We start from the raw sequence: 27540 nt of genomic DNA, 5'->3' as shown, positions 1-27540 counted from the left end.
CCCATGGTTTCCAAGGGCAGGTGAGTCACTGAGCTGGGAGGTAGCTCTGTAGAGGACAGACTGTACCCTAAGTGGCCTTGCAACAGTTTCTGATAACACCTAGGAGAGCTTCGAGATTTCTGAGAAGCACAGTAACAAGAAGGGAGGCTTTGGAGCAGGAAGTCAGATAGAGTGACTGCATCCAACACAGCCATCTGAAGAGCTGGGCTGAGAAACAGGAAGCAGCTCCTCGTTTTGGCCGCTACACAGCATTTTGCTTTGGGGAAAACAAACAAATTTTTCCCAGGCTGAGAGCCTGGAGGGTCTGGAACTCAGAATCTGGGAGGACCGCTGCCCTGAGTCCAGCGGCCCTGGAACAGAAACTGCGTGGCTCTCCATGCCAGCCCCCTTGTCATCCAGAAGCTGGGTAGAGTTCTTCAGAGCCAAAGGCCTGGGGCCATCATCTGCTTCCTTCCACCCAAGTGTCGACTCTGTGTTGGCTATGGAGACGTGAACCTTTTTGGAAAAAAATACCTTCCTAACGCTGCTGAGGAAAGTGGCCAGTATCTTAAAGTTTCCTTTTTTTGTTTTTTAGTTTTTTAAAGTTTATTTTACTTATTTTTGAGAAAGAGAGAAAGAGAGAGCGGGCACAGGAGGGGCAGAGAGAGGGGGAGAGTGAGAATCCCACACAGGCTCCACACTGTCAGCACGGAGCCCGACGCGGGACTCGATCTCACAAACTACAAGATCATGACCTGAGCCAAAATGAAGAGTCAGTCACCACCCAGGGCATCCCTTAAAAGGTTCAGTAGAGAAGAGGCTATTAACTGCAAAGCACCGTGAACAGAGGATGCCCCATGCGGATGGAAACCTGGCCCTTAGGGTCTACCCGAGTCACAATTTGCACCCCAGAGGACCTCGCTTATTTCTTGACACCTGTCTTCCCCACCGGTGGCACCACTGAGCCCAGAGGACTGGCCGATTTGTTTTTGCGAGCTCAGTGCTGACACAGCGCCTGGTGCATCGTGGGTACTCGATACCACAACAAATCCTGATGTGACAGACTGGGCAGAGGACATACTGACAAATGCCAGCACGGAGTGAGCGGGTCCCCGCGGACACATAAGAGACAAGATAATGGTCCAATAAAATTGCACTGTATCTCCAAAGCAATTATTTGTATACTCGTTATTTCCTTCTCTTTTTGCTTCCCCAAACACCCTCCGCTTTGTCACCTTATTTCTCTTCCCCACACACTTGTATCCGTCGTCCCTCCCTGCCCACTCCCATCTCCTTCAACTACGACCTGTGTCTCCATGACTCCGCAAAGGTACATCTAGGCCCAAGCTCTTCTCCAGGGCTCCAGATCCCTTCCTCCCGCTGCCTTGGAGACCTTTCCACATGGTTGGGTCTTTGGGAGGGGCCTCAGATACCACATGGCAGCATGGGGGCTCATTATGTCACTGCCTGTCCGCACCCCCAATCTGCCCGCCACCTCTGTTTCCTCTTGCCTTTGGTGCCATCACTTCAGGCAGCCGAAGCTGGAAACGTTGGAAACAGCTCCTTTGGAACGTCGAACTGGAATGTTTCCACCTCGTTTTCTGTCGAGCTGCCGGGACAAGTGTGACAGGCTGAATAACAGGCCCCTCCCGACCAACCGCGGCCGTGTTCTAATCCCCAGAATCTATGGAGATGTTGACTCACATGGAGAAAAGGACTCTGTCGGTGTGACCGAGGATTCTGGGACGGGAGACCACTCTGGATTCTCCTGGTTGGCCCAACGCCGTCCCAGGGGCCTTTGTCAGAGACGTCAATCGGGGGAGGACGAGCGAGGGCAGAAGCAGAGTTTGGACTGATGAAGCCACGAACCCAGGAGGCTCTTCAAGCCGAAGACAGGGACGCAGGCTCCCTACCTACCCCCTCCCCTCCGCCCCCAGAAGGATGTAGCCTTTGATTTTAGCCCCGTGAGATCCACTTCGGAATTCCGACCTCCAGTGGTGCAAGATAATACAGTTATGTCATTCTGAGCCTCTGAGTTTGTGGTGATTTGTTACGAGGGCCAGAGGAGACGAGCACGGAGATTTCCAACACCAAGGCGAGTGGGAGACAGGCTGCCACGGAAAGTGGCCTCTGATGTTGGTTTCAAGCATCCAGATGATGGGAATGGGTCCAGGAGCAGAGGGGTTGGGCGAGGAGACCTGCAAGGTGGTGGCTCCGGGGGAGCCGGCGGCGTCTGTGGGTCTCCTCTCCCACAAGCCTGGCCGAGAGGCTTCAAGAGTACGGCTGGGGAGAGTGGCAACGTGCTTCCTGCTGTGGGGACACGTGGGCCACTAGTGCTTGGCCCGGCCCTGCAGAGGTTGAGGCTGGCTGAGGACCGAGTCCCACCCCACTGGGAAAGGGAGAGGCCCCCGGGGTCCCGAAATCCAGGGACCAGAGAAGACTCGAGAAGGGATCCGGAGGCCAAGGCATCAGGGGTCCCCTCGGATCCAAGCGGGTCCCTCAGGACAGGGGGGAGGGTGGGGGTCCTGTGTCCCTCGGGTCACCTGGAGGGCCCGGCGGAGTGGAAACGTGGCCGGGGACCGGCAGTGGAGCTGGGGGGAGGCGGGGTGGGGGGAGGGAGCGGCAGGTGCCGCGAGGGAGGCCGGGACCCTGAGCGCAGCCGGGAGAGGGATCCGCCTGCCTCCGCCCCTGCTCCTCCGCGGTTCTAGTCCAGGGGCCTGGACCCTGGAATCGCTGCATGGGGCCGATTTCGTGACTGAAAGCAGCCAGATGCCAAGGCTGAGGGTGACCAGGAAAGCCTTGCAGAGGCCGCCGCTCTCCCCAGAAACAAAGGGCGCCTCCCGGCGGCAGCGGTGTGGAGGGGGCCCTGGGGGGGACACCAAGGCTGCATTGTGCCCCCGGCGCCACCGCCTGCGGGGTAGCCTGGCTGCCTGCCGCCCCCGCGGAGGCCCCTCCGCACTCCTGGCCCAGGTCCCACTTCTGCCGCGCCTGTGCCCCCTCGGCCTCCCTGCCTCCGTCTCCCCAGGCCACCCACACGCCCAGCGGCTCCTGCAACAGCCCCACCCCCAGACAGCCGGGACCTCCCTGCCTGCCAGCAGGACAGCATGTGTCCTGCCGCTTTGTGTGTCTTTCAGGGCCTCCTCGACCTCCCTCCCTCACCCCGTGTGCCCTGGCCCCACCACTGGGACTGCTTCCGCCATCAGAACCCCAGGACCTTTGCGCATACTCTTCCCGAGTCACCCTCTCCCCTGCCCCCTCACACTTCCTTCTTTGTGGAAGTCTTATGTCATCCTCTGTAGTGGCACGTCACTCCTCACCAAGCCACGGCCACTGCTCCTGGGCAGAGGCCAGCCTCCCTCCCTTCCTCCTGAGGATGCACCTGCACTTTTTTCATGTCCAGCAAAGGGTGCTGTGTTCCAAGTGGGATACCGGGGTCGGTGAGACGTGGCCTTGTCCCCAGGACCTTCGGGACACCGGGTGTACGGAGAGCTGGCAAGCATAGAGGCATCAGCACCGTGGCAGTGACAGGAGTGCGGGTCAAGCCCAGTGTGACTCAGGCTGCAGTTATAATACACGGTTAGGGGATGCGGAGGACACACATCCCTCACTATGTAGTGAGCCGCTGGTCCAGGACCCCGCCAGGGCCAGGATCAGGTTCTCCTCCCTCGGGCCTCCTCCGGGAGACCCTTCCACACAGTAGACCCCCCACGAGGGGCTGTTTACACCTTTCACAACTCCACTTTTAAGTTGTGCGGTGACTTCGAGGCATCAGAGCTCATCTGATGCTCTCCTCCACCACCGTGGCTCTCAAGTTCAGGTCCTTTCCAAAAATGCTGTTTCCCAGGTCCCAGCCCCAGACACACGGCTGCAATCACTCAGGCGTCTGCATGTAAGAAACCCAGCCTTTCGGTGCATGGCCCCACGGCCAGGATGGAGGGGCGCCGCCCTTGGCCGTGGGGCAGTTGTGACCTCCGCGTGATGTGGACAACGTGGTTCAATAACGCGCTAGAGCTCGTGTGGCTCCTGGAGGGTGGATCAGGACGGCTCTGGCCCACGCTTCCTGACGCCTCACCTCCGGGAAGGCAGTGGATGGGGCTCTGATGAGTGTCCGGGGTCCTGCCAGGGCGCCCTGCCCTTCCTTGGAAAGCCCTCGCGGAGCTGGCTGCCAGCAGAAGGCTCGCCATTCACCGCAGGAAGCGTGGCTTCCTGGGGCCAGTGTCAAAAACAAGACCAGACCCGCTTCCGCGAGACGGGTCAGACACAACGCAGCGTGCTCTCCCGCCGGCCTCTTTGCCTGAGAGCTTTATTGTGATTCATGGTTTCTCTGAATTCCCTTGCCTTCTCCCAGTGACTCAGCCCTTGATCCTCCAGCCTGAGGTGCTCATCTGGTTGGTTAAACAGAAGGAATCTCTTGGAAGTCATCTAAAGACTCTGAAGGCCAGATTGTCCCAGGAACATTCGCTTCTGCCAGATTCCAAGGCCCACGAAATAGTTCCCCAATTTTAACTTTGATTGAAATTTGTTCAAAACTATGAAATTAAAGGGAGAGTAAGAAACCATAAACGTAGTTACCACCTAGGCAGCTTCTAGGTTATGAATAGCTTGAATTCCAAAGTTTGTAAATCAGTTGTTCAGAATGCATGATAGAGTTGCCCAAAGACATCGTGTTTTAAATGGTGGTGAAGTTCTCAATCTCCCCCATAAAGTTTGTCTAACTTAGGAGACAACAAGGAATATTGAAAGAGTAGGGAGAATCCAGAAATTCTCCATGATTGTTTTGTGGGAGAAAAGCAGAATAAAGAGGGGCGCCTGGGTGGGTCAGTTGGTTGAGCGTCCGACTTCGGCTCAGGTCCTGATCTCACAGCTTGTGAGTTTGAGCCCCGCGTCGGGCTCTGTGCTGACAGCTCAGAGCCTGGAGCCTGCTTCAGATTCTGTGTCTCCCCCTCTCTCTGTCCCTAACCCACTCACATTCTGTCTCTGTCTCTCTCAAAAATAAGCAAACATTAAAAAAAAAATTTTTTTTTTTTAATTTTTTTTTTCAACGTTTATTTATTTTTGGGACAGAGAGAGACAGAGCATGAACGGGGGAGGGGCAGAGAGAGAGGGAGACACAGAATCGGAAACAGGCTCCAGGCTCTGAGCCATCAGCCCAGAGTCTGATGCGAGCCTGACGCGGGGCTCGAACTCACGGACCGCGAGATCGTGACCTGGCTGAAGTCGGACGCTTAACCGACTGCGCCACCCAGGCGCCCCAAAAAAATTTTTTTTAAAGAAAAAAAAAGAAAAGCAGAATAAAGGAAGAACTATCATTCCTAAGGAGCCCTTTCAATTGTCTCTAAGGTATTGACAAGCTAAGGGAGCATGGCCTTTGGCCATCCGAAGTTGGATGGAAATGCCAGTGGAAATGTGGCCACACAATTTTTTGGGTTACAAATTGACTGTAGACACATACCTGTATATATGTATACATACAATCCTCCCACATATACACATGTATACACACATGTACATGTTTACACACACACCAATTTAGGGGTCAAAGGATCTCTTGGAGAGGAGCAGTTTCCATTTCCCAGGATTCAGTCTTTGAGTCTCTGGGTGAGACACTGGGGATGAGACAAGGATGGCCCAGACTCCACACATTGATGCCGCCATTACTTTGGATCTTTTATCTGAGCCCTTGAATGTATGTATTACATACCCACAGAGCCACATTTTAATCTGCTCCTCCGCAAGATAAATGTTTATCAAAGAACTCTGTGTTACACTATGATGCATGAGGTAAGCTGCACGGTCTTATTCTGTATCGCACGGAGAATCCAAGCAAAGCTTTCTTCCCTAGGATAGGATCTGCATGTTTTGTGTTCCTTCATAAAGCTCACGCTGGAGCACAAGTCACATGAAACAAGTTCTTAACTATGAGAACCAGACTGCATGTCTCTGCCTCACATCATATACACAAATCAACTCAACATGGACCATTGACCTAAATGTTAAAACGAAAAGTATAAAACTCCTAGAAGAAAACATGGGAGTAATTCTTTGTGATCTGGGATAGTGGTCAGGTACTGGTTTCTTAGATAAGACGCTGAAGTCACAAAATGACAAGAGAAAAAGTAGATAAATCGAGCTTCATCAGAGTGAAAACCTTTTGGGCTTCAAAGGACGTTGTTAAGAAAAGGACATGACCCTACAAAATGAGAACGGATATTTGCAAATCGTATGTTTGACACAGGATTTGTGTCCAGAATATAAAGAGATCTCTTACAACTTACAATAACAAGATACGTAACCCAATTTTTAAAAATGGGGTATAAGTTTGAATAGTCATTTCTCCAAAGAAGATATCCAGATGGCTAACACAGACATGAAAAGATGCTCAGAGTCATTTGTTGTTAGGGAAATGCAAATCAAAACCACAAGGGGATACTAGTTTGCACCCACTCGGATGGCTAAGCTGAAAGGGACAGACAATGAGGAGTTGAGGTGAGGATGTGAAGTTGGAACCCTCCTACGTTGCTGGTGGGGATGTAAACTGGTGCAGCCACTGGGGAAAATGATTTCGCAGTTCCTCAAAAAGTCAAATACAGAATTACCAGATGATCCAGTAATTCTTCTCCGAGATATATACCCAAAATAAATGAAAACAGATGCCCACATAAGTACTTGAACATGAATGTTCATCAGAATGATCCTCCATAATAGTCAAAATACAGAAACAACTCCGATGTCCACAAACTAAAAAATGGATAAACATAATGTAATATATCCATACCGTGGACCATTACTTGGCCATAAAAAGGAGGTAATGATACTTGCTACATGAATGAGCCTTGAAAACATTATGCTAAGTGAAAGAAGTCAGACATCGAAGGTTGTACATTATGTGATTCCACTGATACGAACTGCTCGGAATATGCACATCCATAGAGATACAAAGCAGAGTAGTGGTTGCCCAGAGCTCGGGAAGGAAGAGGCAGAAATGGGGGGTGTTTGCTGATGGGGAAGGGGCTTCTTCTGGGGGTGATGCAAATATTCTGCAGTTAAGTAGTAGTGATGGCTGAACAACTTTCTGAACATGCTAAAAATTGTGGAATTGTCTGCTTTAAAAGGGCAAATGCGATGGGATGTGAATTATGCCTCATGTAACTTAAAAGAAAAAAGCAACCAGAACTCACAAGATCCCTGCTTCCATGGAGGGGGAGACCCCGGAGCACCACTTACTCTGTTGTCAGCAGAGGGTGAGCTGATTAAGTACCACCCCACGACAATCACTAGAGACCTTCCATTCCCCGCCCCCTCCCTGGTTTGTTTCAGAGGTAAGCGTCTGCAGATCGCGATCTGGCACCGTGAGGAGTTCGTGAGAACACACAAGAATAGCATCCCACCTACTGAATATCTGTCATCTCTGTTCAGATGGCTCTTCCCTCTCTCTCCCTTTAAAAAATCATTAAATGCATACGGATCCCCAACAGAAAGCTCTGGCCTTTGATTTGGTCTTTGATGTGGATCTTCTGGGTCATCGTCTCTGATAGCTCAGTGAGTTTTTCCTGGAACACTGATACTTCAATGGTGGTCCGGAGAAGGTGGGTGGTCCCTGACTAGCCAGCAAATCAACTCACTTGGTGGCAAGGCAGGGCGGGGAGGGGAACAGGATCCAGTGGGTGGGGGCAGGGGAGCCCTCCTTACACCCAGCAGCCACAGCAGCACCAGGGGGACTGTGACCTGGGATAACAGAAGCTGGAAATCTGGATGTTTTAAATGTAAAGTCTTCATTTTTTAACGAAAATTTTAAATGTTTACTTATTTTTGAGAGAGAGACAGACAGACAGCGTGGCACACACAACTTGAGGAGGGGCAGAGACAGAGAGAGAGAGAGAGAGAGAGAAACATTGAATCTGAAGCCGGCTCCAGGCTCTGAGCTGTCAGCACGAGCCAGGTGCAGGGCTCGAACTCACAGACCATGAGATCACCTCAGCCAAAGTTGGACGCTTAACCGACTGAGCCACCCAGGCTGGGCTTCTTAAATGTAAAGTCTTCCTTTTTAAAATGCCTTTTTGAGGGGCGCCTGGGTGGCGCAGTCGGTTAAGCGTCCGACTTCAGCCAGGTCACGATCTCGCGGTCCGTGAGTTCGAGCCCCGCGTCGGGCTCTGGGCTGAGGGCTCAGAGCCTGGAGCCTGTTTCCGATTCTGTGTCTCCCTCTCTCTCTGCCCCTCCCCCGTTCATGCTCTGTCTCTCTCTGTCCCAAAAATAAATAAACGTTGAAAAAAATTTTTAAGAAAAAAAAAAAAATGCCTTTTTGAAACAGAGCATTTGTGGGCTGAGTTCCCACCAGAGGCCGCGAATGTGTGACCTAGGTTCCAGGCCCTGCACTGGCTCGTTTGTACAATGGACATCAAGATGTGAAGTCAGCAAGGGTGCGTTGAAATGGCCTGGGAGTTCATGTGGTTTGACCGCCTACCCCATGTTACAATCCCTCCTACACCAGATGGCCACCCTGCATTTAAGTAAGTTAATAATTCAAGCCAGAAAACATGCAGATTTTTTTTTGTTAGCTTCTTAATAAAAAAACAAAACTAGGGGGCATGGGTTAGATGGGAAGACGGAGCTACAGCTGCCTCGAGGGGGGCAGGACTAACATAGGGGGCTGGAAGGGGCTTCAATGTTGATTTTGTTTGGATGCTTCTCTCTCATGACCAGCCCTAGCATTTTCTTTTAAACTCTAATTCATTAAAGCGTATCAGCATGTTTGGGGCTTCGTTTTCCCAGAATTCCCAGAGGGAAACAGAATTTTCGACCTGGAGTGGCCCTCCGAACTACTGGGGTCTGACTCCCTCATTTTACACCTAACAGAACTGAGATCCTGAGGCTTGAACTGTTTGCTCGAAGACTGTCAGACATCGGCGACCAACTCTGACTGCACGTTTAGCCTACAACTTGTAACTCATAACCAGGATCCAGATGTAAGTGTGGCGCTTTGAAATTTCCTGTAGCCTTTTGTAAGGGACTCAAGAGCACTCGTGTTCTTATTTTTATTTTTTTACATGTTTATTATTATTTTTTTTTAATTTTTTTTTCAACGTTTTTTATTTATTTTTGGGACAGAGAGAGACAGAGCATGAACGGGGGAGGGGCAGAGAGAGAGGGAGACACAGAATCGGAAACAGGCTCCAGGCTCCGAGCCATCAGCCCAGAGCCTGACGCGGGGCTCGAACTCACGGACCGCGAGATCGTGACCTGGCTGAAGTCGGACGCTTAACCGACTGCGCCACCCAGGCGCCCCATGTTTATTATTTTTGAGAGAGAGCGAGAGTGAGTGAAAGCGAGACAGAGAGCAGAGCACAAGCCAGGGAGGGGCAGAGACAGAGGGACAGAGGCTGTCTATCCTGACGGCTGATGGCCCAATGCAGGGCTTGAACTCACAAACCATGAATGAGATCATGACCTGAGCCGAAGTCGGACGTTTAACCGACCGAGCCACCCAGGCATCCCTATGTCTTTAGAGATAAAAAGATTTACCAAAAAAACCCAAAAAAACCAAAAAAAAACCCATACACAAAAACCTCCAACAAACAATAACCCCCACCCCCTGCTATTTGGTTCACTTTCCGAGCTACCTTAATGGAATCGTGCGATAACTCACAATGTTATCTATACGTAGAGCCCACTAGAGATTACTCAGGATTCTGAAGACAGGGTTGGCACAAACCACAGCGATCCCCACGGCTCATTTTACCGGTTCCCCGTCTTCCCGATAAAACCCTCTCGCGAGCTGCCGCTATGTTTTGAATTCACTTGTGTTTGGCTGCCTTTATCTGCCGTCTCCGTGAGACTTGGCAGATAGCGGGAAGGCCGAGGAGGAGAAAGGAAGGACTGCAAGAGCCCCCGAACTTAGTCAATGCATCCCTAGATAATTGAAAACTGTGTCATTTGGCACAGAACTCGCGGAGTTGAATTCTTTTGGTCACTAGGCATGAGGAGAAACGGGGCCCAGCAAGTGGGTGGAGAAAGGCCTGCGTGACCATGCCCTCGGCTTGCACTGTGGGGTCCCCCCCTCCCCCTTGGTACAGCACCTACATACGGATTTGACAAGCCAAACTAGGAATAAAAACACAGGCAGCAACAATGACCCCTTATTAAATGCAGAGATAGTTATGAGTCCCATTAAAAGTCAACAGAAGCCTCCGTTCCGGTAATCATCGAGATTCCCTTTTCCTGCATTTGTGCTCGGCCCTTCTCTTTAATTATACAGAGTTGCCCCCGCAGGCTCTCGCAGTGACAGGCAGGGACACCATTACTTCAGCGGGGGATCGGAGCTTTTGAGATACATCGTGCGCGCGCCTTAGCCAGATGTGAAATTTCAGCCTGCGTCTGCGCTAAATGCGGTCAGGAACCTTCTAAACCTTTTGTGCGAGTCCAGGAGGGAAAACAGTCTGGCAGATTCCGACAAGCATCTCTTCAAGAGCACATTTGTACGGGGTGAAAAAGCCCAGGCCGGCTGCTGCTGGGTCGTCATGGCAACAGACATACACATCATTGACGCGTCAGCTTCTGCAAAGAGCACAAAGTAAGGAAACCTTCCCCACATGAGGGCATGTGGAATGAAGGGATGCGTCCTCCGTGCAGCCTAATCACATGGTGTTTTCCGTCCTTCCAAGGGGCTCGGGCAGGCACGCGGCCCTCTTTATGGCCTAGATGTGACCCAGGGGAACATTCGCGGATCTCACCCCCGCTCTGTGTAGACTTCAGGACGTCAGTCACGTTTACCAAACCCTCCTTTCCTTTTCGAAGCCTGGTTACTAATTGATGGCAAACAGTATGATAGTAACTGGGGAGGAGAAGGAAGGGCCTCCTTCGCTTAGTCCTCCCGGAAAGAAATTTCCCTAGCTTTCCATGGAGGTTGTGTGGGGCGCTCTTATGTACTGAGGCAGGGGGTGGCCTTTCACAGGCCTACAGAAAGAGAGGTGAATCGTGGCTTGAAAGCCTTCTCTTGGAAATGGAGTTCTAAAAATAATAAATAGCTATTCACTCAATACTTCCCGAGGCGAGGGCTTCAACGATGCACTGGAGCTGTAGGAATTAAGCCCAGAGGGATGGAAAATTTAGACCGAGGGGAAGCTGGATCCCTGAAGGTAAACTTCAGTGATTTCAAGTGGAGAACAAGGATGAAATGTACCCCCCCCCCATTCGTCTTGAAGGAAACCCACAGGAGCTCTATTCATGAGAAGTAAAATTAGCTTTATGTTCAATTTGCATGACATTTATGGCAGTAAGCATTCCACAGCATGACTTAATTGTGGCTGAGACACCTAACAGGAAAGGAGAAGAAAAGGAAAAGAGAGGGTTTGATCCGTTGAAGGACAAATAGTCACGAATCCAGGAACATTTAACAACCCGGTGACGGAGTGTACCTCACAAACAACAACCCACGGCTCACAAAAGTTCCAGGCCTGACGGTGATGAAGTTTCCTCAACTGTTTCATTACTTCTTTCCTTCCTGTAATTATGAACATTCATCAAATAAGCGCTGACTTTAAAATGTCAAACTGTCTCCTTTTAGTTTTGCTTTTTTTACCTTGGAACTTAGAAAAAAATTTTTTACCGATTCCGATTTTTATTCTGGGTCGTCTTTAAAAAACAATCCCCGGAAAAAAAAAACCTAGGGTAAGGATCCCTTCCCTGTACGGAGGGGATTATAATCCCCGCTAGGTATTGCGCTTAGACACGGTCGATCAACAGGCTAGAGGCTAAAGAAGCTTAAAGAAATTAGCTTTTTTCCCCCAGAGATTTCACACTGGTGTCCAGTCAGGTGGCAAACATTTTGGGGAGGGAGGAGGGATGGAGGGGCTGACACAGTGTTAAAAGAAATGACATAAATGCCTATTAGGCTTGGGGCACCCGGGTGGCTCAGTCGGTTAAGTGTCCAGTCTCAGCTCAGGTCTCGATCTCGTTGTTCGTGAGTTCGAGCCCCGCGTGGGGCTCGGTGCTGACAGCTCGGAGCCTGGAGCCCGCTTCGGATTCTGTGTCTCCCTCTCTCTCTGCCTTCCTCTGCTCATGTTCTGTCTGTCTCTCTCTTAAAAATACATAATAGTCATTAAAAAGAATTTTTTTTAAGTGCCTCTTAGGCTTTTGTTCTGCAGTTTGCTACAGCCCCCCCCCCCCCAATTCTCCAATGCCTCCCCGCCCAGACTGCCCATTCGCTTAAGCTGCCTGCTCGAAGGCTTGGGGTTCACAGTCTTGCACACATTTGCTCATGCTTTTCTGCTTCTCTTCTTTTTGGTAGGCATTCAGACGAAGAAGTCTCTTCTTCTACACATTTCTGCTTAAAACCCATAAATAATTAGGGTTGTCAGGAGTGGGATGCACAGATCCCTATAAGTAATTGCATAATGTCACCCAGAGAAGCCATGGGAAGGGATAGAAGTCTTTGGTGACTGTATCAGTTTCCTGTGGCTCTGTAACAAATTACCACCAATTTAGTGGCTTAAACAAGAACACGTTTGTTGTGAAGGTCAGAAATCCTCAAATCAAGGAGTCAGCAGGGCCACCTTCCTTCCGGAAGCTCTAAAGGGAGATCTTTTCTCCTGACTTTTTAGTTTCGAGAGGCCACTTGCATTCCTGGGCTTGTGGCCCCATCCTCTGTCTTCAAAGCCAGCCAAGCAGCATCTTGAACTTTTCTCTTTGATTATCCAGCCTCCCTTTTATAAGGACCCTTGCGATTACACTGGGCACAAGCAGATAATCCAGAACAGTTTGCCTATTTTTTTTTTCTAAGTAGCCTCCACGCCCAACATAGGGCCTGAATTCAGGACCCCAACCAAGATCAAGAGTCGTATGCACACCCCACAGGTTGAGCCAGCCAGGGGCCCTAATTTCTGTATGTTGAGATTAGTTGATAAGCATCATTAATTCCCTCTGTGGCCTTAATTCCCCTTTGCCATGGAACCTAACTTACAGTTCCAGGGACCAGAGCAGACCTCTTTGGGGGGCATTCTTCTGACTGCGGCCATGAGAAGCATGTAATAAGTGAACACCCAAGAAAATGACTGGTTTTCCTGGACTAGGTGAGAAAGCTACCCTATAATTCTGGTTTAACATAGGAGCACCTGGGTAGCTTGGTGGGTTAAGCATCTGACTCTGGATTTTGGCTCAGGTCACGATCTCCCGGTTTGTTAGTTGGAGCCCCATGTCGGGCTTTGTGCTGAGTGTGGAGGCTGCCTGGGATTCTCTTCCTCTCTCTGCCCCTCCCCTGCTCACTCGCTCTCTCTCTAAAAAAAAAAAAAAAAAAAAAAAAAATCCTAAAAAAACAGTTGTATTCCATCTACTGATATTCTAAAATTGTTTATAGAATTAAAGAGCTTTTAACAAAATGCTACCATGATGGAGACACAACTGGTTTTGAACATTTTTTTTGAACATTTTTTTGAACATTTTTGAACATTTTAAAAGAAAGGGGATGATGCAGTGAGTTAAAAGAGTGCTGCCAGAAAAACTAAAGAGTAGAAAGAAACTAAAACTTCAAAAATCAAGGTACCCCTCTCATCCCCAATCCGCACGCACACACATTTAATTCTTGGGACTCCACAACTCCTGAACTGTTTGTGTAGAAACTAGAACCACCCCATCCATCATTCCCAATTCTCCTGGTTAAGCACCATTTCTTGTGGCCATCCACACAAAACATGCGTGCTACTCTATTTGGGTGGGCCAAACCCATTTAATCTCTGATCCGGGCTAGACCGGGCAGAGGGGTGGCAGGGCTTTCCCATAGAAAGTGGAGATGGGAGACCGAGAAGAAAAGGAAGATGAATGTACGTCATTCAGGGACTTTTAAGTGGTTGCAAGGAACTTATGTCAAAGTAGCCACAAGACTGTTCAAGGAAGGGCACATGAATGTGAAACCATGTTTACTCTTCGAAACCCAAGCTTTATCTGAAATCCTGGATTTACGGGGAGGGATGGACAGGAGAGCATTTCTGTTTATTCCCTGATCCCTTTGTCTCCCCCTAATTTCTGAATGTGGGGTGTGGAGGCCCCATTACTGGAGGATGTTTCTTAAATGGTTAATTTTGCTCTACTGGCCACTTCCTTTCCCCTTTTGTCACTTCAGAATACATGCCAACTCTCTCCCCCCCCCTTTTTTCTCTGAAAAAATGAAATGAATATATAAAGACTTATTGGTGCTGAAAAAAAATCAACGCACAGACAGAAGAATGTGGTGATGTTTACTGTCTGCTTTTCCTCTGCAGACTATTGTATAGAGGATATCCGTAATTGATTTGTCCTGAGGCTCTATTGTATGGAGAAATGGAAAAAATGTCTCATCTTGGCAAGAAAGATAGTCATGGCAGGAGGAACTCAGATTTACAACACGTAGAGTCGGGGAGGCACTCATACCTTTCCTGATTCTGCGGTCTTTCTGCGTATGCATGCTGAGCTACCGTGAACCAAATGTTGCCAACCATAGGTTACATAGAGGAATAAAATCATATTTGTCTCCAAGAAGCTCACCATACGGAAGAAAGAAACATAATTTCATTATTGTATAGTATGAAGCAATGTTTTCAGATGTATATAGATCCTGGGGAAATCCCAAAGGTGAGAAAAGAACTACATGCTCTTGAGAAAAAAGTTTGGTTGGACAGTCCTTAGAAACAGTTGTGTTTAGTGACAAGGGCCCATGAGTGGATTTAGGTTTGTCAATCAATAAATGTTAAAGTTTGATCATTGTACAAAATTACTCAGTTGGGAGCTATGGTTTTATAGAAAAGATACATGAGTGAATAATGTGTTATATCCTTATTTCTTTCTGTTGAAGTCAGAAGAGATGTTTGATGTTGGGTTCAGAAAAAAACCCAAAAACTAGAAAGTGGCGCCACCTGGTGGTTACTACCCAAAATGCTTGAATTGACCTTTTGCAATTTCAAATACAGTGATGTCATCTTGACTAACTCAGAAGTCTTCTTATTAATGCTTTATATAAAATTTGCAAACTGATATATATTCTCAGAAAATCAGAAACATAGGGAAAACATTTAAAATTCTGGCCAAAGAAAACCCAGTAATACCGAGAATAATCTACCACCAAAAAAGAGAGTTTGTATAGGATATTCATTGCATGATATTGGCTTTCCATGATGTAACAAATAAGACTTTCTTACTCTGTTATTTCTTCATTTTTTAAAAGCACAGATTCATCCACACAGAACTTTTCAACATCAGTTGATCAAACTGCTCTCCCCCAGTATTTCCATCGACAAATACTATTTATTTGTTGAAAATTTATCCTATAGAACTTTCCACATTCTGATTTGGGCTGATTACTTCTTCAGGTGGTTGATTAACTTGTTTTTCTATTTCTTATATTTCCTATAAACTAATAGGAAGATCTAGATTAGATAAAATCTTGATTAGATTCCAGTTCAATGTTTTCAGTAGGACTGCTCACAAGTGATGCCGTCTGCTTCCTCTCTGTCAAATCCCGAGGTACACATGTCACTTGTACCATTCGTAGTGATGTTAAGACTGATGGATGAGCTCATGTGATGTCATTTGGATCCCTCCATTATAAAGGTCCCCAACAATTTCTCATTGAGAGTTTGGACATCTATTAATGATCATTGTCTCTACCCATGATTTCACGAGGACTGCAGAATGATGATCTCATCAGCTTCTTCACAGCAAAGGAAACAATCAGCAAAACTAAAAGGCAATCCACGTAATGGGAGAAGATACTTCAAACAACGTATCAGATAAAGGGTTAGTTTCCAAAATCTATAAAGAACTTATCAAACTCAACACCCGAAAAACAAATAATCCAGTGAAGAAATGGGCAAAAGACATGAATAGACACTTCTCCAAAGAAGACATCCAGATGACCAACTGACACATGAAAAAATGCTCAACATCACTCATCATCAGGGAAATACAAATCAAAACCACAATGAGATACCACCTTACACCTGTCACAATGGCAAACATTAGCAACTCAGGCAACAACAGATGCTGGCGAGGATGCGGAGAAAGAGGATCTCTTTTGCATTGTTGGTGGGAATGCAAGCTGGTGCAGCCACTCTGGAAAACAGTATGGAGGTTCTTCAAAAAACTAAAAATAGAACTACCCTATGACCCAGCAATTGCACTACTAGGTATTTATGCAAGGGATACAGGTATGCTGTTTCAAAGGCGCACATGCACCCCAATGTTTATGGCAGCACTATCAATAGCCAAAGTATGGAAAGAGCCCAAACGTCCATCGATGGCTGAATGGATAAAGAAGATGTGGTATATATATACAATGGAGTATTACTTGGCAATCAAAAAGAATGAAGTCTTGCCATTTGCAACTATGTGGATGGAACTGAAGAGTATTATGCTAAGTGAAATTAGAGAAAGACAAACCTATGACTTCACTCATATGAGGTCTTTAAGACACAGAACAGATGAACATAAGGGAAGGGAAGCAAAAATAACATAAAAACAGGGAGGGGGACAAAACATGAGAGACTCTTAAATATGGAGAACAAACAGAGGGTTACTGGAGGGAGTGGGGGGGATGGACTAAACGGGTAAGGGGCATCAAGGAATCTACTCCTGAAATCATCGTTGCACTATATGCTAACTCATGTGGATGTAAATTTAAAAAATTTAAAAAAAAGAACGATGATTTTATCAATTTTTCTTTTCCTTTCACATTTATAGCTACGATTCCCGCATCATCTTTTTAGTTAGTCTGAAATACAGTTTGCGCAGGGAAGAAAGGACAGATGTATGATTTATTTCTTTAAAGTATATTTTTAGGATCGTAAAGTGACAATGATATTTTCTGTGTTTCATTGTGAATTCAGACTGTTATATACTTGATGTATTTCAACCATGAGTGGGCATTTTTCTTTTGGTGCTCAAATTATCCCACCTTTGACCACTGTGTAGATTTCTAACACAAATACTCTAACAGGGGGTACAGTTGCAAGAAAACAGGCAAACTCTTACACTGTTAGTGTAAATTTACTACTTTCAAGGAGGGCAATTTAACAACATGCACCAGGAGGCTCAAAAAGGTTTATACCCTTGTATCACACTTAAATAAATCTTTTCTATGAAAATAATCAGAGACGTGGACAAAAATTATACAAAGGTATTAATTCTAGTGAACGATTAGAAAGACATGTCAATAGGCTTTGTTACATTTGTGTGATGAAATACTACAGATACCATATTAAAAATCCAATTTTTGAAAAATTTTTACTATCGGGGTACATTTTTTATGATATAATAATAACTGAAAGACTACCAAAATCTTATACATAATATGATCCCAGTTGTTATATATAAATATGTATATAAACTAAAGACTAGGAAGACATACTTCAAAATGTTAACAATAGTTGTACCTAGATGATGGTATAATAGAATATTTTTATGTATCCTTTGTACTTCATTTTATAAGTTACCTCCAATGATATGTATCACATTAGATCTTATTAAAAAGCAGCTCGTATTGAAATTTGTTGAGTCAAATGGATTTGTTATGCTCTGAATGATAAACCAATGTAAATGTCTCCTTTTGTACTAGTGGAAACTGTGCAAGAAGGAAAACATTTTTTTCCCCTTAACCAAAAGATGGTTGTTAAAGAATGAATGAATGGTTAAAGAATGGTTGGTTAAAGAACGAAAACAGAACTGAGCTGTAGTTTACACGAAACACAGGACAGGCGTGGTGAGGTCTGTTATATTTTCCCTCCTAGGATCTGCCCATTGCAATTAATTACACTTCTCCGAGAGTCAATTACCCTGTGCTCTCCAATGAGTCAATCTGATATTTCAGCTTGATTCTTACTGTGAATGAGGAGCACCAATGCAGATTAACATAGATGTGTCCGCCGTTTGTAATGGATTCCACAGGCCATCTCCTCCCACCAATTTCTTTTTTGATAGTGACAATTTCTGATTTTTGACATCCTAATGTCTAGTTGTCACTTTCAAAAGTCTGACAATCTCTGGTCCAAACCACTTATTAAGTCCTTAATTTCTGCTTTCCCTTCTTATTACCAGTGTAATAAGTATTCAACGTAAAAAAAAAAAATAGATAACCCCGATGAGCTGAAAGAATATACAATTCACAAATAATTCTGTCAAAACACTTCTAATATGTTGGCATAAATTCGACTTCCTGGATCTATATGACCTAGCTTATAAGCTCTTTGGGGAAAAAAATCCCTATCTAGTTTATGGTCTCCTTTGCACATAGGACACACACTTCCTGGGTATTTACTGATGCTGGAAGTGAGCTCAGGTAGAGGAAGAAGAGAGTGAAAAGGGAAGCCCTTCTGGACAGGGCAACAACAGGGAAAAGGCACAGAGGGAGGAGTGAGCTCTGAGTGTTTGAGGCAGGGGGAGACCAGTCCTGCCTGGTAAGAGGGATCATGTGGGGGCAATTACAGGAGGAAAGTGGTAGCAAATGTGGGAAGACTATGGCTGAGGATTTTGTTTGTAATACGAGTTGGTAAGGGACCATATTGAAATCTATTCTATGAAAGTCCTTAATTCCTTGAATCAAAGAATTGGTTTATAATGAAGGTTTGTGGCAAGGGGACCTGTGTAGAAATGGACCCATAATTTGATGAAATTAGATGCATTTCTCTTGGGGGGGGGTATAATTTACACAGGGTACAATTACCCCCTTACAGCATACTGTTCTATGAGTTCTGACAAATGCAGACAATAGTGTGACCCCCATGACAATCAAGATATAGAAGACTTCCATCAAAAAAAAGATCCCCTCAGACCTCTTGGTAGTCAACCTCTCTATCCAACCCTTGGTGGACACTGATTTGTCTTCTATCCTTACAGTTTTGTCTTTCCCAGAACTCCATGTAAATTGAATCACACAGTACGTAGCCCTTTGAGGCTGGCTTGTTTCACTTAGAATAATGCATCTGAGCATAATCCAAATGCACGTATCCATTCCATTCTTTTTCATTGCCATATATATGCCATGGTTTGTTTAATCATCTACAAACCATGGATATACCATGGTGTGTTCAATCACCTACAACTGAAAGGCAATACGTTTCTTTTTAATATAACACATATAACTAATATTATACCTTCAACTTGCCAAAATGAGATTTCTAAGTTTCAGAGATTTATTTACTAATTGTCAAAAACAGTTGGGGACAGGAAAAAGAGAAAATCCAAGTACAGCATAAATTAATTTTAAAAATATGGATGTCACTATCTAGCAGATTCACTTTTTAGAGCAGTTGGAGAAAGAATGGCTGAAGGTCTCCAGGCCTGTGTCCTGGAGTAGCCTCACTGACGACTGAGCAGAGAGGGAGGAGGGCCCTTGCCTGTGCCCCCCAGAGCATTCTCTAGAGCCACCTCCCCTGCGGGAGGACCCCACAGAGTTAAAAGGGCATTGGGATGAGCAACAGCTGATGTTTCTAGATCTTGCCAACGTCTTGTCTTCAGTTCTTCTCGATGCTCATTATAATCCATGGATATCCTTCCTACCACAATATGCTTTGATGGCACAAAAAGTGGTTTTCTATGTTTCTAGCTACTTATTTGAAAAATGAAGTTGCTATTATTTCTGCCTCACAACATTCTTGGAGGTCAGGTTGGTGACTCTGGGTTAAAGCTCCCAGTTAGGTGAGTAGTTAGGCATGATAAAATGGGAAAGACAGAGAAGACGGGGAGGAAGGTGGGTGTAGGGAGGACAGAGGTGATGAGTAGAGATGTCTGCCTATTCATCTAAGTCTAAGGGGAAGCCCTCTCTGCCTCATGCCCATTCCCACCTACAGGTCCCGGCGTTCACGTGGCTGGTGGGAGCTCAACTAATCTGATTTAAGGTATAGGCAGAGATGGAAAAAGCTAATTTAAAAGCTTTTACTTATTACTCTAGGGTCCTTCTAGACAAAGAAATTCAAGTAAGTGCCTGGTATTTTTTTGAATTTTCTGCTACTTGGAAATAATACCTTGGATTTATACAGAGACTATCTACTGAGCAACAGTGCTCTGGGAGGCCGGAGCTGGGGAAACGCTGGGTATCATGACAATGAGACTTGTTAAGGGTTAGAAATGTAAAAGCAGCATGGCATTTAAAAACGACAGGAACAGACTTCTGAGGAAGATGGTTTATCTTGTCCCATGGACAAGTTTATCTTGTCCCATGGATACAACTGGAGGATACCCACATTAGTGTAAATAATTGAGAAGCAGCCCAAAGACTGGCAGAACAGACCCTCGACAGCTAAATGTAGAGAAGAGACCACATTGAAGAGGGTAGGAAGGGTGGAGATTGGTTGAGAGCTAAACGTACTGTCCACGAGAGGGAGGGATGCTGTGACCATCGAGAGGGGAGAGAAATAGACCCTCACACCAGGCACTCCAGGCACAGGGAACCTGCACAGGGAAGATGAGTTCCCATAACATTTGGCTGTGAAAGACAGGCCAAACTTGGGGTGTTCTTACCATCAGTAGGGCTTAACACCTGGAACTTCAAAAATCAGCAAGCTGGGCTCTGGGAGAGGCAGGCGTGCAAAAGGAAACTGAGTCCCTGCCATTAAAGGGACAGCATGACAAACAAACCACTGAGATACAGCACAGAGGCAGCGATTTGAAAAATGCTTGGGTTATTTGGGAGGGAGATTTATTTACTAATCTCAGAATATGTGCTAAAGGGGCAGGGATCTTTTTTTTTTAATTAAAAATTTTTTATTGTTTATTTATTATTGAGAGAGAGAGAGAGAGAGAGAGAGAGAGAGAGAGAGAGCATGAGTGGGGGAGAGGCAGAGAGAGAGGGAGACACAGAATCCAAAGCAGGCTCCAGGCTCTGAGCTGTCAGCACAGAGCCCGACGCGGGGCTCAAACTCACGAACCGCGAGATCATGACCTGACCGATGTCGGGCACCAAACTGACTGAACCACCCAGACACCACTAAAGGACATGGATCTTTGAGAGACCTCTCCAAGAACAAAAAAGACAGTGGGTACCATTTTTTTCCCCTGCTCCCTGAGAAACAAGGGCCCCTTAGGGAATGAGCACAGCAGGAACATTCTCTGGCTTTCCAGTAGCATGCCCTTCCTTGCTTCTGTGAATCCACCCACTCCAGCCTCTAAAGTGGTTCCAGGTCCCTTCACAGATTGGACACGCAGAACTTTGCTAGAACCATGTCCCCTCCCCCACTTCTCCTGAAGACCTTCCCTCTCTAATATGTCCTTGGCTGGAGCCCATCCAAAGCAATACCACAAGCCTGTAGTGTGCAAGCATCCCCACTAGGGGGCCAGCACCACTCCAACGTGACTCTAGCCCCAGGAAGAGGGGAAGATAAGCACGTACATCAGTTTGACTGTGGTCCCAGTAGGGGGCTGAGGTAGACATCTGTTCTGCCTGCTGACCCTGCCCACCAGTGAAAGATTCTCAGGGGAGAACAAAGGGAAAGCAGCCTGCAGTTCAGTGTTACTACATCTCTGCCAACTGTCTGCTCTGATTTAGCTCGAGGCCAAGGCAGCCTCAGACCGACCTGCTAATAACACAGGGACCAAACCTTGTTCACAGAAGGCAGAGAGAGCTATCGCAGACAACTGGACTGAGGGAAAATGTGGCTCAGTCACAACAGTTGGGTGCACACAACACACACAGGAGCCACCGCTGAAGCGCCAGGTTCTGGAGAACAGGGGACGGTGTACCATAGGCGCACAGGACCTATTCTTCACAAGGCCACTGCCTTCAAGAGCAGGAGACATAGCTGACTTTCCTAACACATAGGGACAGACACAGAGAGCTAGTCAAAATGAGGAGACAGAGGAATATGTTCCATATGAAAGAACAGGGCGAAATCACAGCAAGAGGGCTAAACAAAACGGAGAAATATGCCCAATAGAGAATGGAAAGCAACAGTCATAAAAATACTCAATGTACTTGAGAAAAGAGGGGAGGGCCTCAGTGAGACCATCGATAAAGAGATAGAAAACATGAAAAGGAACCAATCAGGGATAAGAAACTCAATAACTGAAGACAAAAATACACTAATCTGGGGGAAGGAAACAGAAACCCAGATCCAGGAGGCACAGGGAGCCCCAAACAAAATCAGCCCAAGGAGGGCCACATCAAGACACATAGAAATTACAATGGGAAAAAGTAGGGACAAAGAGAGAATCTAAAAAGCAGCAAGAGAAAAGGAAACCATTACCTACAAGGAAAAGCCCACAAAGCCATCTGCCGATTTTTCATCGATCACTTTGCAGACCAGAGGACGTGGTGTAATATATTTAAGGGGCTGAAAGGAAAAAATCTGCATCCAAGAAAACTCTATCCATCAAGGTTATCATTCAGAATAGGAGAGATAAAGAGTTTCTCAGATGAACAGAAGTTAAAGGAATTCATCGCCACTAAGCCAGTCTTATAAGAAATGTTAAAGGGGACTCTTTGAGTGGAAAGGAAAGGCCATAAATGGGAGTAAGAACAGTAGGAAACACAAAGGCAGTAAAATTAAGTACGTCTTTAAAAATCATTCAAATAATACATAACATAAAAGGATGTAAATTATGACACCATATCCCTAAAACGTGGGGGAGAGGAGTATAGAATGGGTTCAAACTTAAGCAACCATCAACTTAATGCAGACTGATAGATGAGTCAGATGTTAAATACAAACCTAATGGTAACCAAAAATTAAAAGCCAGTAACAGATATGCAAAAAATAAAGACAAAAGGGAATCCAGGTATATCACTAAAGAAACCCATCACCCATGAGAGAAGCAAGAAACACGGAACTAAAAAAACAACCCCAAAACAAGTAACAAGATGGTAATAAGTATATACCTATCAACAATTACTTTGAAAATGGACTGTAATCAATAATTACTTTGAAAATGGACACTCTAATCAAAGATATAGGGTGACTTAATGGATAAAAAAAAGCACAAGACCCATATATATGCTGCCTACAAGAGACTTATTTCAGACCTAAAGACACTTGCAGATATGAGAGCAAAGGGATGGAAAAGATTTCATCATGCAATCGGAAGTGAAAAGAAAGCTGGGTAGGAATACTTAGATGGGACAAAATGGACTTTAAAACGATGACCATAACAAGAAACCAAGAAGGGCACTATATATTAATAAAGGGGACAATCCATCAAGAAGAAATAATGATTGTAAATATTAATGCACCCCACGCGAAAGCCCCAAATACATAAAGCAACTAACAACAAACAAAGGAAGTAATTGATACTGATACAATAACAGTAGGAGACTGTAACACCCCACTTATGTCAATGTAACTTCTCTGACAGCGAATGTAGCAACATTTTACTAGATATGTGTCCTGAGACCAGAGAAGACAAAAGTGTCAAAATAAAAAAGCTTCTGCACAGCAAAGAAAACAATCAACAACAACAACAAAGACAACCCATTGAGTGGGAGAAGATATTTGCAAGGGACATATCTGATAAAGGGTTAGTACCCAAAATATAAAAAGAACTTATACAACTCGACACCAGAAAAGCAAATAATCCAGTTAAAAAGTGGGCAGAAGGCATGAACAAACATTCTCCAAAGAAGACACAGAGATGGCCAACAGACACATGGAAAGATGCTCAACATCGCTCATCATCAGGGAAATGCAAATCAAAACCACAATGAGATACCACCTCACACCTGTCACAAGGGCTAAAATAGAAAAAAAAAAAAAAACAAAACACAAGAAAGAGCAAGTGTTGGCGAGGATGTGGAGAAAAAGGAGCCTTCACGCACTGTTGGTGGGAATGCAAACTAGTGCAGTCACTGTGGTAAACAGTATGGAGGTTCCACCAAAAGTAAAAATAGAATTACCATATGATCCAGTAATGGCGCCACTCAGTAGTTACCCAAAGAATAGGAAAACAATACCTCAAAAGGATATGTGCGCCCCTATGTTTCTTGCAGCATTATTTATAATAGCCAAATTAGGGAAGCAGCCCAAGTGTCCATCGATAGATGAATGGATCAAGAAGCGATATATACAAGAAATATTAGCCATAAAACAAAGAATGAAATCTTGCCATTTGCAACAACATGGAGGGATCTGCAGAGCATAATGCTAAGTGAGACAAGTCAGAGAAAGACAAATACCATGTGATCCCATTCGTATGTGGAGTTTAGGAAAGAAAACAAATGAACAAAGGAAAAAAAAAAAAGAAAGAGACAAACCAAAAAAACTAGGCTCTTAACTATAGAGAGCACACTGATGGCTACCAGAAGGGAGGTGGGTGGGGGATGGGGGAAATAGGTGATGGGGATTAAGTACACTGATCATGATGAGCACCGAACAATGTATGGACTTGTCGAATCACTATATTGCACACCGGAAACTAATATAGCACTGTATGTTCACTATACCGGATTTACAATTTTTAAAAATGACAAGAACAGGTGAGGAAGTTCCTTCTGTCCCTCCACCCCTCCCCCAACCCCCAGCAATGGTTGTGCCTTAAAACAAAGGAAATGTAAACAGTTTTTGTTTTAATTTAAACTGAATTTCTGAGGATAGCACTTTAAAAAAAAACTCTTTTGAGAATATAATTGATCGAAATAAAAATGGGATGCTGGAATGGAGAAGACCATACAAATTAACTAAAGATAATGTGCTCAAGGCTTTAAAAAAAAAAAACCTATTTCCTGTGATGTGATGAATATGAATGTTCCAACATGGCTTTGGAAACACTGTGGACTTTGGGGAGCAATCATTCTCCTCACTGCGTCCCTCTAGGGAGTTACTGTTCAGAGAGAGTCGGAAGCTGACTGTTCCCAGAGGGGAAGACTCTGGAAACTAATATAATACAAGGGCTTGAGTAGAAGAAAGGAATGTGTCGTAAGCTTCTTTATGACCCTAAGGGATGTTTTGTTTATGCTTTATTTAACCCTTGGTACCTCAAAGCAAATTGTAAGTACATTCGTGAACAAAAGAAAACTGAAAAAAAAAAATTGCGTGAGATTAAAAGCTCCAGAGATTGTTGGATTTTGAATCACAGATGAGTCATTTTGGAAGCATGGTGTTCAGAAAAGACAGTTTTATACATGAAGGCTATTTACAGGTAAAACGAAAGGCGAAAAGGCTGTAGATGCTACCCAGGAGGGTGTGGGATTAATCAGGGCTTTTGTGTGCAGAAGAGGGAAATTGCCTCCATTTGTCGTGTTTGGCTGATAGTGTGGGTTTTATTAGGTGTTTATATTAGTGTGCATTTTGCCACACGCATAAAGGAGAGCCGAGTTTTATTACGTGAGGCCTCGCGAATTCAGATTTATGCTCAACATTACGTAGGCTGAAGAGCATCTTTGTCTAACAGAGGAGACATGAGAGACCGAAGGGCAGAAGGAACAGATCAGTCTCCTAAAAACACTTTGGGAGGTCAGCACGTAAACAGTGGGGACACGAACCGTCATAAGTCCTTGTTCTTCCCCAAAAGTAAAGAGCCTGAGAATTTCTACAAGTCAGTCCTCGTTAGCCTGTTTTGAGTTACCATCTATTTTCTGTTTTCTGTACATTTAAAAAAATTTTTTTTTCAACGTTTTTTTATTTATTTTTGGGACAGAGAGAGACAGAGCATGAACGGGGGAGGGGCAGAGAGAGAGGGAGACACAGAATCGGAAACAGGCTCCAGGCTCTGAGCCATCAGCCCAGAGCCCGACGCGGGGCTCGAACTCACGGAGCGCGAGATCGTGACCTGGCTGAAGTCGGACGCTTAACCGACTGCGCCACCCAGGCGCCCCCTGTTTTCTGTACATTTTTAAAAGTGAACAAAAAATGGGGCGCCTGGGTGGCTCCGTCGGTGGAGCGTCCGACTTCGGCTCAGGTCATGATCTCTCGGTTCGTGGGTTCGAGCCCCACGTCAGGCTCTGTGCGGACAGCTGGGAGCCTGGAGCCTGTTTCGGATTCTGTGTCTCCCTCTCTCTCTGTGCCCCTCCCCCATTCACTATCAAAAGAGTGTGTCTATCAAAAAAATGAATAAACGTTAAAAAAATTTTTAAAAAGTGAACAAATTGAATGTATACTTGCAAAAGAAGCCAGTGGTATGGCTTTAGAACATGAATTCCCCTGCGATGTCTTTGAACCGGTGACCTTCGCGGTAGAGCGGAGGTCACAGTGGTCTTCAATGCCAGACGATGACAATTTTAAAGAGAGCAAATGGGGGGACATTGGGAGGTATATTAAACAAACAAGAGGAAGCCCTTTAAGAGCTTCTATTTTTATAATAAACTGTGTTTACCATAAAGAATAAAACTGTAAAGGTACGCCCTAATGCGGGTTGTATGGTTGTGCAAGCTGACGAAACATTTTCACACGCACCATCGTCCTGAGCGCTTGGGACCCCAGCAAGGGGGGGATGCCGCCCACCCGCTTGGCAGGTGAGCCCGCAGACGCTGAAGCGCACAGTGTCACGGGGGGGGGGGGGGGGTTGCTGGCCGCCGGCAGGGGATGGGGAGGAGCTCCTCGGGGAAGCCCGAACGCCTCCCCAAGGTCAGAAGGGAAAGTGTGGGGGGCGACCTTGATGGGAGGGGTGGGTTACCGGGTGCTGACGCTGCACGAGCCCTGCTGGGCACAGAACCGGAGGTGTGTGCGGCCCAGGGAGGGGGTCAGCGGTTTGGGGACGGCCTCTTACACACGGTGACCCACGAGCGGCTGGAGTTGGGAGACCCCGGTGGGTCTGGAGGGAGGCATCCTCTGGCGAGCCCCAGGGGAGTCTGCGGCTCTGTGCTGGGAAGGAAAGGGGCCCCCGGAGTGGGCCACCGCATCCTGGGGCCGTGGGAGTTGCCCTCACCCGCCCTATTCCTCCCTTCAGCTCAGCCTCTGCACAGATGTGGGGAAACACAGTGTCCGAAGCCACCAGCGGGATGGGAACCGACTGAACAAGCAGGGAGAGGCGACTTTCAGGGGTCAACGGATAGCCAAGCAGGACTGGCACCCTGGAGGAGGCAGCCCTGGTCGCGGAGGGTGAACGGAGCCGGCCTGACTTCTCCCAGTTCTGGAGGGGACGCAGGGGTGCTGGGTGGTCCGGTCGCGGTCTCAGTGGTCCCCACCACCCTTGTCTGGCATAGAAAAGAAACGGGGACTCAGGGAAGACGTTCCATCACGATTTGAACATTCTGTTAGTGCTTTCCTTGTATCTCTCAGACTCCCGAGCGTTTGGCACAGCTCTGGAGACGCGGTTCGCAGCGGATACCGCACGTCCCTTCCTCTGCGGTCAGACAGCGAGTCGGCCTCTGGGGGACACCCGCAGCTGCGTGCATTTCATCTGGGCCCAGACCTTGAGACATGGGGAGACGCGGTAAGGTGAATTTCCGGAACAGGCAGAAACGGGGCCGGACTGAGCGGTCAGTGAGAGAGTGACTCACGCAGCACCTGGCGTGGTGCCTGGCGCGGGTCCCTTCCAGAGGAGGGAGCGGTGTCCCCTCGTGTTCCCTTCTCTCTGAGCCTTCGTGCCCACGCGAGCGAAAGGGCGTAATACAGATCTAACTGACAGGGCAGCTGGGAGTCCGCAGCGGGAGGATGCAGGGGGAAGCGCCTGGACCCACAG

General features: G+C 46.4%; 1 protein-coding gene across 6 annotated transcripts in view; it reads right to left on the bottom strand.

Annotated features, from left to right (window-relative positions):
- The window catches only part of RIPOR2 (RHO family interacting cell polarization regulator 2), a 233083-nt gene that overhangs the window by 194593 nt on the left and 10950 nt on the right, over positions 1-27540 (bottom strand). The window lies entirely within an intron of this gene.

This window comes from Puma concolor, chromosome B2 (genome assembly GCF_028749965.1).
Source record: "Puma concolor isolate L17-30 chromosome B2, mPumCon1.1.hap2, whole genome shotgun sequence".
In the NCBI taxonomy this organism is placed as follows: Eukaryota; Metazoa; Chordata; class Mammalia; order Carnivora; family Felidae; genus Puma; species Puma concolor.
The sequence above is the reverse complement of the archived record's forward strand: the minus strand, read 5'-3'. Positions and strand labels throughout refer to the sequence as shown.